This window comes from Centroberyx gerrardi, chromosome 19 (genome assembly GCF_048128805.1).
Source record: "Centroberyx gerrardi isolate f3 chromosome 19, fCenGer3.hap1.cur.20231027, whole genome shotgun sequence".
NCBI lineage: Eukaryota > Metazoa > Chordata > Actinopteri > Beryciformes > Berycidae > Centroberyx > Centroberyx gerrardi.
The window spans coordinates 13957564-13972555 of NC_136015.1; the positions used below are offsets into that span (position 1 = coordinate 13957564).

The following is a 14992-nucleotide window of genomic DNA, read 5'->3' on the forward strand; positions in this document are numbered from 1 at the left end:
GAGTTCAGAAATACACAAGGGGGTCTTTTCCCACTTAATTAGTAGGAACAAGTCTAGACAAACGAAAGTAAACAGCAGCTAATTTCCTGTGTTTTGGCTTTCTCGTGGCCTTGTGCTGCGGTTAGTCTTGCATGTTAGCTTAGCGGTGTTAGCCTTCCTTTTTCAGCATGCGGCGACCCCTGCTATTGTTTTGCTGACAGACGGCTAATGAACTGCTGGTCGCACACCATTTTTAGTTACTGTAGCTAAACTAGTCACAGCTGCTGCAAAAAAGGCCCACAGGCGTTTGAAGTTGTCTGCAGCGCGTCACAGATTTTTTTTAAAACTCCCATTGTTTAAAGTTGGAGCTTATGAGGCCATTCAAACAGGCGGGATGCTAGCCAAGCCTGGCTTCCTTAAGCTAGCGGTGAGAGCAGCGTTCAGCTCAGTTAAGTCCTTTTATAGTGTTTTTCTCCAGAACTGGCACTTGTTAAACGCAAGAGGAGACCAGACACATTCCTTTAGAAACTCCTCATCGGTAAAGGAACAAAATAAATGAGGGAATCCTGCCGTCAATATTAAAGCCACAAACGATCCCATACATTTCTGGGATAAATCTTTAAAAAATGCCACCAGGAAAAGTAAAGCATATTCTCAAGTTTGACTGGTGAATGGAACTGGTGAAAAACAAGTGACAACCCTCCTAGCCCTCTAAATGTATATAAATATGTAGACATTGTATTAATACTACACCAGCTCTATGATTTGAGTAAAAACAAGTTAGGATCCAACAGCATTTGAAACTTGATTTCTTCATTCACGTTGCCTATCAAAGTGCATATAGCCAACTTTAAGACTTTCCCCATTGATTCCCTAACTTCATTAATTGAAAGGAGGGAAGATGAGAGAGAGTCGAAATAATGACATCCGGATTTAGGCTATAGATGAAATACAACTAATACACTTTCTCCCTTTAATACACATTCCAGCCAGTGAAGTCCCGATAGCCTATATGTAACTGCTTGATAATGACTAAACACAGCCCATTAAATTAGCCAGACTGCAACAATAAAAGAGAGCGTTAACAGGAGAACCCTTTCATGTGAAGAACCATAAAGGTAGAGGAAGTTATCACAGATGTTTGGAGTTAGGCCAAAAAAGTCCCCACCTCCTCCCCCCCATCTTCTAAGATTTCTACCGGAAATGAAAGAGATACAGTGGAAGGGAAGCAGAAGAAGACATGAATTGACTGCTGGAGCACAACAAGCCCCTGGGATCGCCAATTTAGCTCCCTGTAAATAGAACCAAATTTCAGCACCTTCAGAAGGCTCATCCTTAGAAAGTCCTTCTAAGGATGAAGAATGAAGCTATTTCAGGTACCTGGGAATTTCAAGTGCTGCAATACACCACTGATATAGGAGAGCCGAAGTTAAAATCCTAACTGAACACTTGTTATTCACTACACAGAGGCTATTCCTATGAATAATTGATCAGCCTGTCTGGCTATTGGTCCGTATGATGATTCAGTAATGAGCGCCATAGCTGGACCCTAACGAGGATTTGTTAAGTGGAGCGGCACACACGGCTCCCAGGGATCTGGAGGAATATAGATTTTATTGATTGCATGGTGAAGAGTGACAGGAAAAACAAGAGAGGGTAGGATATGTGACACATGTTACAACAGCAATCAGACCCACAACATCCGTGCCAACTACATGGTATTGCTTAGTCCTGACGCATGGAGAGTAAGGAACTGTTGACAGTGCAACCTGGCTTAGAGACGTTCAATATTCAATCAATGTTGTCTTAACATGAGTATCAGATGTTAAGGTGGCTCCACTCACAATGTATATTTTAGAAAGGGCATTTATAGCCCTAAAATAACATTGGATCATGACACAGTTGGGTTTGTATGTCTGTGTGATTATGTGCCTGTAGTTTCTTTCTGTGTCCATCCACCAAAATGTCTCACATGGGACGAAAATGAATCCATGACTTCCATGACCGAGAGCAGCTGAGGCATTATGGGACTGTAGGATGCTACTGTCACTTTTCTGCCTGCCTCGTTCTCTACTGTGAAGGACGACAAAGTCATTTTAAATTGTATGTGTCTGTTGCAGCCACAGCTGGTCTGTGCTAACGTGTGAGAGTGCATGTGTATGTGTATGTATGCATCTGTGTGTGTGTGTGTGTGTGTGTGTGTGTGTCTGAAGCACCCGGGGATCAAGGAAAGCTTGTTAACATCCCTCCTGATGTTCGGAGGTCGAACTCGCTCCCTGGGTCTTGTTATCGCTCGGCGGGCCGCATCGCACCAAGGCGGCGTGTCCCAATAATAGGCTGTAAAAATGACAATGCATAAAGGCAGCCTCGCAGAGACTTGGGGCTGCCCCGGCGGATCAAAGCAACCTTGAAGTGTGGCATTAGAGCGGATGAGAGATGACACACTCACACACACATCACACAAGCACTCGCGTTCATTCACAGACAAATTGCACATACATTATCCCCGATGACTGGCTGAAGGCCGCTTTGTGCATCGCTCATTGGAGTGTGTCTGGGGTGTGTGTGTATGTGTGTGTGTGTGTGTGTGTGTGTGTCGGAGCGTTTCTTTGATGAGAACAAACACTCTGACAGTAGAAGTAATGCGACATTGAACATCTCTGTCACTGGATGCCTACTGTCGACAAAACAATGCATGTGTTTTTTGTGTGTGGAAGAGAAAGGGAATGAGACAGACACACAAACACACACTAAACACCCCCCCACCCCCACCCCCCCTACACACACACACACACACACACACACACAATAGAATAAACTGCAGCTGAGACATAGCTCCTATCCTATTCTTACTCACAAAAAAGCATGGCTGCTATAAGGAGTCTACTAAAGAAATTCCATTTTTTACACAGCTACATGTGACACAAATGGGGAAGGCCCACTTTACACATTACATTACCACAGCGCATGTGTCAATGTGTGTGTGTGTCTGTACGTGTGTGTGATTGCGTATGAATTCACAGGTAGACTATGACTAAAGCGGCGCCAGCTGCTGCAAATGCCACAGTGGCGAGTCACTGGCAGCAGTAGAGCGACGAACACACACAGTCTCATTCTCTCTCTCTCTCTCTTTCTCTCTCTCTTACACACACCCAGTCTAGAGGGAAAGTTCTGGGTCTGGGTCCTCCTGCTCATTCGCTGTAATTCTCCCATAATCCTTTACTCTGCAAAGCGGCACAGCTGCCAGGCATATCCCCTGTGCTGGCGCCTCAAACCTCTCACTCCCTTCCTCTCCCTCTCTCTCCCTCTCTCTCTCTCTCTCTCTCTCTCTCACTCCCTTCCTCCCTCTCTCTCTCTCTCTCTCTCTCTCTCTCTCTCTCTCTCTCTCTCTGTCTCTCTCTCTCCCTCTCTCTCTCTAAACAACTGCAAAATATGTCCTAAACAAAATTCATCCCAATGTAGCATCATGATTATTTACGCACATGATAGTAATAAATGATAAGAACTATTAAAAGGAACTTAACATCTACCGTGAACAAACACAGCCATACATCACCATGACAACTCAATAATGGCAAACAAACAGGAACGAACAAACAGGAATCCATTCATAATATATTATTCATCATACACTAATTGTGACAGAGTATAAATCACTAGGTTGGTCTGGACTGGAGGAGGAAGACGAAACAGCAGGCTTGCTTCCTGTTTGCGAGGACAGAACCCGCCCTGTTTATGAAGCAGCTTTATTTACCAGACAGCCAAATATTCACAAGCGCACAAACTTTGCTCCCAAATCCCCAAACCATTTTAGTTAGACTGAGGCTTCTGCAATAAAGAGTTGATGGCGTGCCTTCTCGAATAGCAAAGAAAAAGTTATGTGTAGATAATCAAGTTCTACATGGACCCATGTGAATTGGAATCAATAATATTACTGCTTTTGCGCATAAAACTCATGACTCCAATTTCTTTCATTGCTTTCCATTTTCTCACATTTCTGCCTGCAACAAAATCCTACATAAGTCTGTGGCTTTGCATTCATGAAGGAAATGCAGAATATATGCATAGCCTACTTCAGGTACAAACAGGGAAAGGGAGGATGGAAAAAGAAGAAGAGCAGGAAATCAGGATGCTGAGTGCCCACATGCCTGGCTGGCACTTGGGGATGCCAGTCTGTCCATCCATCACCTAGCAACCCTGTAACCCGGGGCGACAGGGCCTTGACGATGAACAGACAGAACAGAACTCAGTGGTTCTCCATTTGCTTGTTGCCAAGAGGCTGATAATGCAAAGCTTTCATCTACACACACACACACACACACACAGGCAAATGTGCAGAGACACAGACACATACAGGCATAAAATCACTTGTATATGCATGCAAATAAAATATAATACACATACATCTCACTGTAATACGCACATATTCACACCTGCACACACATGAACACATACACAGAGATGGTGCAGAGAGAGAGAGAGAGACAGAGAGAGAGAGATACAATGACAATTTGAAGGACTGACACACATAATGTCAAGCACAAGCCTATATACACACACGTGCGTGCAACACACACACACCCCTTTGTGCTATTATCTAAGCGATTGAGTTACTGAGACAGTCAATATGCTACCTCACATTGAGAAAGAGAAATCGATGCTGTTACACTACCCATGCAATTCATCACCTGCTAACGGCACAAGACAATTCAAAAGACAGACTGTTGAGCGTTTAGGACCAATCCACAAACAAAAGCCAAGGAGAGGCAGGGACAGAGGTGCAGCAATGTGAAACAAAAGACAGGCTTTTGTCACTGGCACCATTTTGAGGCACCTTGAGCCTTCGTCTTTCTTGCAGTGTTCTGCCATGCATGACCATTTTTAATCAGAAAATATTTGCTGAAACTGCTCTATATGCAGTAAATAAATCATCAAAATGTGTTTATTATTATTTATGACCACCACTCCAATTTTTGGATAGATGAAAGCAGAGCTCCACAAAAACAGAAGCAGATTCTTTGTTTCAGCTAGTGGACCACACTACATTCAGTAGACTCACACTCAGCCGCACCGTGATCTGTGCAACAATCTACCCCGCTTTCCTGCAAATTTATGTTGATTGAATCTGTGTATGCTTGGCTGACAATGTCAAGACGGTGAAGCACAGGCAGGCTAACTCTGCTAGAATAGATGAGCAGGCTATATGCTACCTTCCAACCGTCAGCGGATGCGAGATGACAGCGCGGGGAGAAGTGCTAAAAAAGCTCGGAGCGAATCGGCAACGCCGGCATCAGAGCAAATGGGATGTGAGGTTTTTGGAACAGGGTCGGTATTGTTGGAAAAGCACCGCAGGGGGCTTTGGGTTCCAATCCCCATATAGCTTCTGTTGATAAGCACAGAAAAGCACAGTGCTCGTCTACACACACGCACAGACACACACACACACACTCACACAGGGAGTCAGCAGCAGGCATTGTGTTGCAAGCCCATCTCTCATGGCAGAGACACATACTCACCGGAACTTTCCTTGTTAATTCATTCTGGTCTACAGCTCTGCAGCGGCCGGAACAGCTGGGCGGGAGTGTGTGTGTGTGTGCGTGTGTCTGTTTTAGTGGGTGCGTGGGTTGAGCTTGCTGTGGCATTGGGTCTGAGAGTATTGTGTGTGTGTGTGTGTGTGTGTGAGTGTGTGTAACAGGCGATGCAGAGTCATTAGCAGTGTTGCTTTCACTGTAGTGCCATGCTTAATGAGAGGGCAAGGCTACGCTGTCTGAAAGATTAGTTACTGTGGAGGCAGAGGGCCAACACTGATTTCTGTGTGTACATGTGTATGTTTGGAGGGGGAGGAAGTCTTTGAGTGTGTGTGTGTGTGTGTGTGTGTGTGTGTGTGTGTGTTCCTAATGAATGTCTGTTTACAGGTTTAAGATGAATGATGTGAGCATAAAAAAAAGAAACAGAAAGACAGAGAAACAGACTCCTCCATCCAGACTCCTCTTAGATAATTTCATCTCAGTTTCCAATACCCCACAGATCGATTCTCATGCATATCTGATGAGAGACTTCCCTTTACGCTGTGAAGAATGCTGAAAATTAAGTCTTACTGTAAGTCAAAATCAATGAGATACCCAAACCCACTGAAAACCAGACTGCAGATGCAGAGCCATAAGATCTACATTCAAAAACCAAACCCTAACAGCTTTGTTTTTATGAGCCATTGTGTGGTGGAGAGCAGCCTAAAAATAACCTTCATGACATGGTTGAAAAGAAGCTAATCCCCCAGCCTCATTTGTTGCTCTGAGTCAGGCTTTTAATTTACCGGTTTATGACTGGGAGTGTGTTTATTGCCTTGAATCTGTGTGTGTGTGTGTGTGTGTGTGTGTGTGTGTGTGTGTGTGTGTGTGTGTACATATGGGTGTGTATGCATTGCAAAGAACAGGAAAGTCGGTTGTGTGGGGAAGGGAGAGCAAACTGCCAAACAACGTATGTGCGTAGCACAGTGGTAGCTGTTGTGGAAGTCCCCCATCCTGCGTCTATCCTGCATTAACACTGCAGCAGCCACTGCAGCCTATTCTTTGTCAAACACGACACAGTGGAACTGAATGAGGCATACTGTAACAAAAAAGACAGGTTTCATCAGGCCAATCCTTGTTCCTCCTGCCAACTGAAAACAGAAAAAATTTTGGATTCTCTGAAATACTTCAAAACCAGCTTATACTAATAATCTTTTGAGTCAAAGTGAACCGAAATAGGCTTTAAAGGTGCCTCTTTGTACTGTAAATGAGCCGGGAGGATAGCAGATAAAACCACCACAGTTAAAAAAGAAAAATTAAATTCAACCTGTGTTGGAAGGATTCAATTTTCTCTTCCGACACTTTATTCATTCAGTCCTAAAGACATATCACAGGCACTTAAGGACCTTTCAGAGGATCCTATCTCTTCCCTAAAACAACACAGTGCAGCTTTAAGACGAGGGAAGGGGAAGGGAAGGATAACATGTGAGGGGAAACTTCACTTCTGAGTGCTAAGAACTGAGGTCTGTTATGACTAGCCAATCAGCATCAAGTGGGTTTTGATTACAACCGGGATTCCTGCTGTCACTTCCTGCCTGGCCTGTCTGAGAGTTGCCATTGGCCCATTTCCCAAAGTCACTCCTCCTCTCCCTCTCTTTCTCTGTCCTCAGCTCCATCCTTCCATTCCTGCATTCCTCTTGATCCAGGGACAACTCCTGAATTCATTTCTGGCTGAACTGCATCCAAACTTTCCATCTTAACCTGATATATAACCTTTAATGCGGTTCAACTGTTATCCCCTTCATGTTTGTCTTTCCGTTTCATGTCACCCTCCGCCCAAAGAATGTTTGCAGTTGAATATAAAGGAAAGCACGGCGTCTCCAGCACAGTTAAAGCCCTGCATTAGGGATTAGTAGCCTATCCCGAGCTCCCGCCCGAGCTCTGTCAACTTGAAAGAATACACTAGAAAGCACTATTCTTCACTTCACTACCCAGGGTTCCTCTCTTTTCTCATTTCCCCTGTCCACCCCTCTCCTATTCTCCGCTTGCCTCTTCTCCTTGCCTTTTCTTCTTCTCTCCCCTCTCATCTTCCCGTCTCCTTTCCCCTCGTTTCATCTTCTCCCCTCTACCTTCTAATCCTTTTCTTCAACTTTTCCCTCCTCCCGTCATTTCCTTTCCTTCTTTCTTCTCTCCTTTCCTCTCCACAGTTCCTCGGTATGCGTAGAGGGCTCAGGGGCCTGGCTCAAGTTCAAAACCTTTTTATGTCGCTGCTCACTGCAGCTCAGCAAAGCCCCCCGCTGTGGCTGGACGCTCATTTTTCAAACTCAATTTTTCTCTTTCAAGAACTTCCATCTCTCCCTCTCTCTCTCTCTCTCTCTCTCTCTCTCTCTCTCCGGCCCTCGGATCGCCTCCTTTACCACCAGCTAGAAGGTAAACGACTTTCATCTTTCCCTCCCTCGCTTTCTTCCTCTTGTCAAAAACTCCCACCCCCGCCATCCGGAGAAAAGGTGCAGCTTCTGCAATGCAAGTTGAGCATTTAAGCTTTGTAGGCATTTTTCAAATGTGCTGCTCCCTAGGCCAAGCTTATACTCCACATTGAATTGTGAAAAAATGATTATTAATGTCAAAGGAAAGCATTTGACTAAGCTGAGTGAAACTAGCATCTAGCAGCAGTGAGGGTGCAATCAAGCAGAAATATTCTTAATATTCTATCTTTTTTAATTGCTATCTGTCAATAAAAAGAGTTTCTTAATAAATAAATGAATCCTGCTCTCTGCTTTCTTTTCTCGTTAGGCAACACGGAGTGAAACAGTTGGCATTGCGAACCCGCTCTGCCCTCCAACCTCTCTTTAAGGAGTCTAAGAAAAACATCAGGGACCCACGGCCTCGGAACTGAAAGGCCCCTCGCTTACCTCAACAATCAAGCCTTTGTTCTTCCACTTGGCCCAAACATCTTTTCTCCAATCGTATTTACTCATTCATTCAGGGACTCTCTCTCTCTCTTTCTCTTTCACTGTCTGCATTGCTCTCTCTCTCTCTTTCTCTGTATCTCTCTCTAACTTTCTCATTTTTTATTCACCCGCACTCTTTCTCCTTCTTCCTTTTCTCTTTGCCGTGCCATTGTCTAGTTCTGGACAGTGAAGCATATTTACCAATAGACGGCCTTGGCAAACAACCAGCCTATTCAACGGCAGAGCGACGGAGAAAGGAAGAGAGCAGGACGGAGAGGGAGAAACAGAGAGAGAGAGAGAAAGTAAATTCCCTGGATGACTTGCGGATGTCAGTAAGCAATCCCTGCGATGGAGAGAAAACACACACAAAATGTACAAACAGTCCTAATGGCTGTAATTGCATTATTCCCCAGCTTTCCTCCAAATCTCATGTTACAACTGTTGCATTCAGACTCACCCACACAAACACAGACACACACAGACTCTCTCTCTCTCTCTCTCTCTCTCTCTCTCTCACCCTCCCACACACACACACATACACGCTCTCTGGTGACATAATGCCCTATAGTCCATTAACAAATATAGCCACTGCTGTAAACAGCCATTTGCAATCAGGCCATAGGCTATTCCACAGAGGAGCATGGACAAGAGTGGCCAGTCATTCTCTCCATAATAGCAAGGTAATAGCTTCAAACGACCATGCACTAAGTGATCCTCTGAACCAAGCGTGAATCACAACAGATCATTTTTTGTGGTGCTCATGTTAAAGTGAGAGCTGAGAGTCTTTAGCTCATCAAAGTGATAGTGAAAGACAGCAAAAAAAAATCAGCAAGTGATTTTATTTTTCTATTTACATTTGTCAAGATATTTTAAGTAAAATTATCTTACTGTGTTGGCAGATTTTGATGGTTCCTGGTTCCAGAAAATGTCAACAAAATGACATTTTTCTTTAACGAAAGTCTCAGTTTAGTCCCTCGGCCTGTTGAACCACACTGTGCTGCTACTGTACTTTGGTTTATGTGCGTTCACACACACACACAAACAAGAGGGAGTTCCATGTCCTCATTGTATGTAAACAAACTACGCTGGTGACCAAGCCTTGACCCCAGCCTCCACTGTTTCCTCCTCCTGGTCACATGATCTGTGTCAATGTATATGAGTGTCAGAAGAGCAGCGCAGCAGCAATATATTACAGGCAAAAGGCCTGAGTGTGCAGAAATGGCAGAGAGTGGCAGCTATGCCATACTTCAACCAGGGTAATCAAACAGAGAATAGAATAGAACAGAATAGAATCGAATAGATCTGGAAAGAGTACTCAGCAGGCAAAGGCAGTTACCATGCTCTACCTCTATCTAAAATGACCAAACCAAACCTTTTAAATACAAAGCTTGATCCTAGAGAGCCCTGTTTATCAGGGTTCCTCTCTTTCCTCTTTTCTCCCCTCCTCATTTCGAAGAGGCCGGCCATGTAATATCTGCCTTGCACTTTCCAGCAGATATTGCATTTTATCAGAGTGTAGCCACAGCGGAGCACGTACCCGCACCTTGTTTGTCTACGGCTTATATTAATATGCCGGTGCCAGTGGAGATAACGGGGGCATTTCCTATTATGAGCCGGCGAGGGAAAAGGGAAGAGGGAGGTGCGCTTTAATTGTAAGCAGAACAGACTGTCTTTGTGTGTGTGTGTGTGCGTGTGTGTGTGTGTGTGTTTGTGTGTATGTGCCCGACTGCCTCTGCTCAGGATTGATGCCAATGCCAGGGATACAAGTTTTCTGCTGTCTCAGAGACAGCAAGAGAGAGAGGCGTGAGAGCAAATAAGGAGACAGAAAAGGAGTGCATAGGAGAAAGAAAGAAAGAAAGGTGAGAGAGAGAATGAGTGGGAGAGAGCAGAGAGAGAGGGGGGAATGGGTAGGAGAGGGAGAGGTGACAAATATAGAAAGAGGAAAGGAAAGGAGAAAAAAAAGAGGGGAAATGTGAATAAGTGAGAAATTGAGTGACGGGAGGCCCGAGGGAAGGAGGGCTGGAAGATGGAGAGGGGGACAGGTAGAGAAAGACAAGGAGGCGGGGAGGGAAGGAAGGAAAACAGCAAAGCAAAGAGCGAGACAAAGAAACAAAGAGATATATAGAGAGAGAGTGAAAGAGGAAGAGGGAATAGACAGAGAGAAAGAAAGAGAGAGAGAGAGAAAGAGAGCGAGAGAGAGAGAGGAGAAGAGGTGTAAAATGGTGTCAGTAATCTTCCAGCCTGCCTGAGGTACCTTGGTGATGGATGGAAGCCAATCCACTGGTCATCCCATTTCTCATCTGACTGCACATAGGCAGAGCAAACAACCGCCCTATACAGCACGAAACCTCACCACACTATTATCTATGTGTGTGTGTGTGTGTGTGTGTGTGTGTTGCAGGTGCACACCTCACAGATTTGGTAAAACAACACACGCTGACCTGCATACACTGACTACATACACATAAACATCTCACACTACACATATGTACACACACATAGACACATGCACAATGTACACAACCACACACACACACACACACACACACACACACACAAACACAGACAATAATCATTTCTTTGTGTTCTGTGTTTCTTGGTCATAACCATCAAGTACCAAATAGCCCTGCAGCCACATGCAGCCCTCGTTATAAATTGGCCGTGAACTGATATTTTATTTCGCTCCCAACACATGATGCCGAACACCTGACCCCATAAACACATGATGACCTCATTAGCGCTGACAGAACACTGCTCTACTGTACTGTACACAGCACACACTCTACTGTGTAGAAGATAACAAAATGGTACCTGAAACGCTTGAGTTGCTTGCTATCTTCAGAAACCAACGATTAGTTTAACCGTGGAAATGTTACCGTTTATGGGCAAAGAGAAAGATGCCCAAACAGAGAGAGAAATACACAGACAAGACAAGCAGACAGAGAGGCAGGTAGGTAGGCGGACAGACTGGTCAGTCTGACAGAAAGACTCACAGAAAAAGAGATAATGTTCACACAAAGATAGAACATGGGTAAAGCTGTAGCAATAAGCTGTGCAGAATACAGATATGGATCAGTATGTGCATAAGTGTGCATACAGATTTGTGTGTGTAGATGTGAATGTGTGTGTGTGCGCGTGTGTGTGTGCGTGCACGCTCTCCCTGCAGTGCTTTAGCCAGCAGAGTGTGAGATGAGGTTCCTCCCCTTGGGCGACATTATCCCGTAGCATCCCACCCCTGCAGTGTGTGTGTGTGTGTGTGTGTGAGTGTGTGTGTGTGTGCTGCATCAGCAGTACTTTACACCAGGGAGAGGGGACAAGGTACACACTCAGTCCTATGGCCTGTCTTCCCCTATCCTCTTCTCTAGTCAGGGAGACAACAATGTCGTGCCAAGCCTCAATTCAACTCTCCTCACACCTCAACACACCCTGGCCTGGTAATGACCATGTGGGTGACGCTTGACTGCTTTTCATTGGATACAAAGCTACTGGTTCGACATCATTAGCCATAGTGGGATGGGCCGAATACATTACACACTTTAGGCACTTAAAGGTGCTTTGTGTTTCTCAAAATTAAGACTACATTTCCCATAAACCCCATTGCCTGCTGTCACAAAGAGGATGTTGCTGCTTGTTCCCCCTCCCCCTTTCTGGTGTTGTTCCATGTGCATTTGTTTTGAAGAGCAAGAGGAAGGATAAGAGCACGACAGCTCTTGATAACAACCCATATGCATTCCAACGAGGGAAGCTAACGTCAACTTGAAACTAGTTAGAATAGTGGAACTGGAATAAAGTTCTGTATTACGTGCAAAGTAACACGGTTCCTGTTTTGTGCCATAAAGAAAACCACATTTCTCCTAAAATCCGACCTGGTGGCACACAATATAAAATGCAGTGTAGAGAATGCCAGTCTGCTCAGCAATGGTCTTGTTGGTTTATTGATGATTCATGATCATTAATGATTTATTGATGCTGACATGCTACATGTAGCACCTTTAAGAGAAACATAGAGAAACATATGCTAACATAAGTGATTCTTAATTCCTCCAAGCTCAAACTGCAAAGGCTTAAGGCCCAATATGTAGTTTCTTTTAACTGGAAATTTTTGAGATTATCAAGATGATTGGGCGGGGCTTTTGAAGGAAATAAACCTTCATCTCATTCTCAATCTCATTCTCTAAGAGGCTGACACCCATACTGACATCACTACTGCTCTGCCTCACGACAGCAACAATCGTGCAGCCAAAAGCAACTCATTTTAAAACTCCTCAACCCTGTCCTCTCTCTACGCGAGTTCTAACAACAGGAGGGGAATGCATAACGACGGGTGTTACCCACAATCCTCGGGAAGAGGGACTCTGATTTCCCATTAGCTCTTCCCAAAGGCAATCTCAGTTAATCACATCCGCAGTGTTTACTTGCCTTGAACACGCCACGCTCTCTCTCTTGCTCCCTCGCTCTCTCTCTCTTGCACTCTCACACAATAGCAAAGAGGTAACGTCTGTTTCAGCACCGTAGCAGAGAAAGAGAGATAGAGAGAGAGAAAGAGAGAGAGAGAAAGAGAGATAGAAAGAGACAGAGGCGGTACACAACATAAACACATACAGCAGCGCAATAGTCGAACACAAGGCGAAACACCCTGTTATCCTTGAGAAAATTGCTAAGGGCCACCTTGAGTTGATAACAGTGTGTGTGTGGGTGTATGTGTGTATCAGATAAACAACGTGTAGTAGGTGTATAAGTGGAAGTCGGTGTGTAAGCAGTGTGTTTGAATTTCTATGTAAGTGTGGACGTTCAATATTGTAGAGATTGTAGTGAAGATGTGCATGTGTGTGCGTGTGGGTCCGCCTTTCTTTGTGTGTGTATGTGGCTTTCCTTCGGTGTGTATATGTGCACTGTATGGATGTAGGCATTTATGTGTGTGTGTGTGAGTGTGTGTGTGTGTGTTTTCAGGTTAGTGTGTGGTTTGGCTGGTGAGTGTGTGTTTCTGGGCAGGATCAGGCATGATTCCAGCTCTACGTCTGGACAAACAAGTCTGGCTGTAACAATGTGTGACGTCGCCCGCAAACATGCATGCATAACACACACACACACACACACACACACACACGTGATTTGGCATTCCAAAGCTTGGTATGCTTACATAATAAGTTCAGCTGCTTCTCATCTCAAAGGTGTTCCCACTTGCTATTAGACTCTGGCATGTATACACACACACACACACACACACACACACTGCATGATGATGTAACATGAGTTTTGAAACGGTGGTTTATCCTCTATCAATCTCTTATTTACCTCATTCACACCTAGAGAACTGAGGAAGTTCATAACACACAGGATATAACCACTTTCACTAACTGGAACAACATGTTCTTAATGACAGAATCAAAGTGATGAAGCTGGACCAAAGTGTGTCGAGCTACTACAGATTCTCCTACTCTATGATAAATCTTTCACTAATCTGAAACATATTTTGTGATACTTTTGGCACTGACTCTGCATCTCGCTCTAAAGAGATTTGTCATGGAGCAGTGATGCTATAAATCATTAATAAACTAGTGTAATATTTAATATTTTAGCTAACTAGAACATTAAGTGGAGTCCCTGCTTTGAATACGCTGCTAGGTACAGATCCTTACCTGACTGTGGTGCGGCAAAGCGGTTTCAAAATGAACACTGGCTGTCTAACTTTAGACTTCCGGAGGTTTTGGGTATTTGCATTTCTGAGCTCTAAACCCCTGGAAGATTCATTCATTCCTTTGCATTTTACGGAACAAATGAAAGATCAATTTGCCGAGGGTCAGTAGTATGGAGGAGAACAAGAGAACCAGCCATGACCCAGCCGCCGTACTGTAGATCAATACCCTCTTTTTTATTATTAGCATTTCTCTCTCATTTTTTATTCTCCCCATTCATCATTCTCGCCATCTAATAGAAAATCTCTGTTCTTGCTTGATCCCTACTTTAATCTTGCTGATAGAATCTCTGTTTCTCGCTCTCATTTCTCACTCTGCCTGCCCTGTAATCTTAATAAGAGGTTTACGAGCTGACAAGATATTTCCAACAACCGACTCTTACTTGGCCGAGCACAGAGTTAATGATGATTTCTCCACCACCAGCTAGTTCCCTTGCCTGCTCAAATGACAGACTTCATACAGCAACATTACAGATTAAAGATTGCAGATAAATGAGCATCACCGCACACAGTCACACTAACTGAAATGACTGAATCTAAAACATATGCCAAATTACCCTGATGATGATGAAACCTTAAATCATAGTTATGCTACAATAAGGACCAAAGGCTCGTTTTAGTTGCTGTTTGGTGTATAAGCTTTAATTAAAAGTTCTTTACAGCAACATTGGCTTTTTTGCACAAGTGGCCCCAGTGGGAATGGAACCCCCAACCCTGGAAGTGTGCCTTGCTCAACCCATTAAAGGAATAGTTCACCCAAAATGAAAATTTTGTATGTCAAAATAACAAACAGCGACATTTCAGCTTTCTCCAAAACAACACAAGCGACTGGAGACTGTTTCTTTAGAGTTCCAAAAAGT

At 44.2% G+C, this 14992-nt stretch overlaps 1 protein-coding gene across 2 annotated transcripts in view; it reads right to left on the reverse strand.

Moving 5' to 3' along the window:
* Nucleotides 1–14992, reverse strand: part of pag1 (phosphoprotein membrane anchor with glycosphingolipid microdomains 1) — a 48742-nt gene that overhangs the window by 28648 nt on the left and 5102 nt on the right. The window contains exon 1 of one of the 2 annotated variants that reach the window (XM_078290552.1): nucleotides 12853–12896. The exons of the other annotated variant lie outside the window; for it this stretch is intronic. The gene's annotated coding sequence lies outside the window, so the exon portion shown is untranslated. Of the gene's footprint in view, nucleotides 1–12852; nucleotides 12897–14992 lie in introns of those variants that run through there. 2 annotated transcript variants of the gene reach the window in all.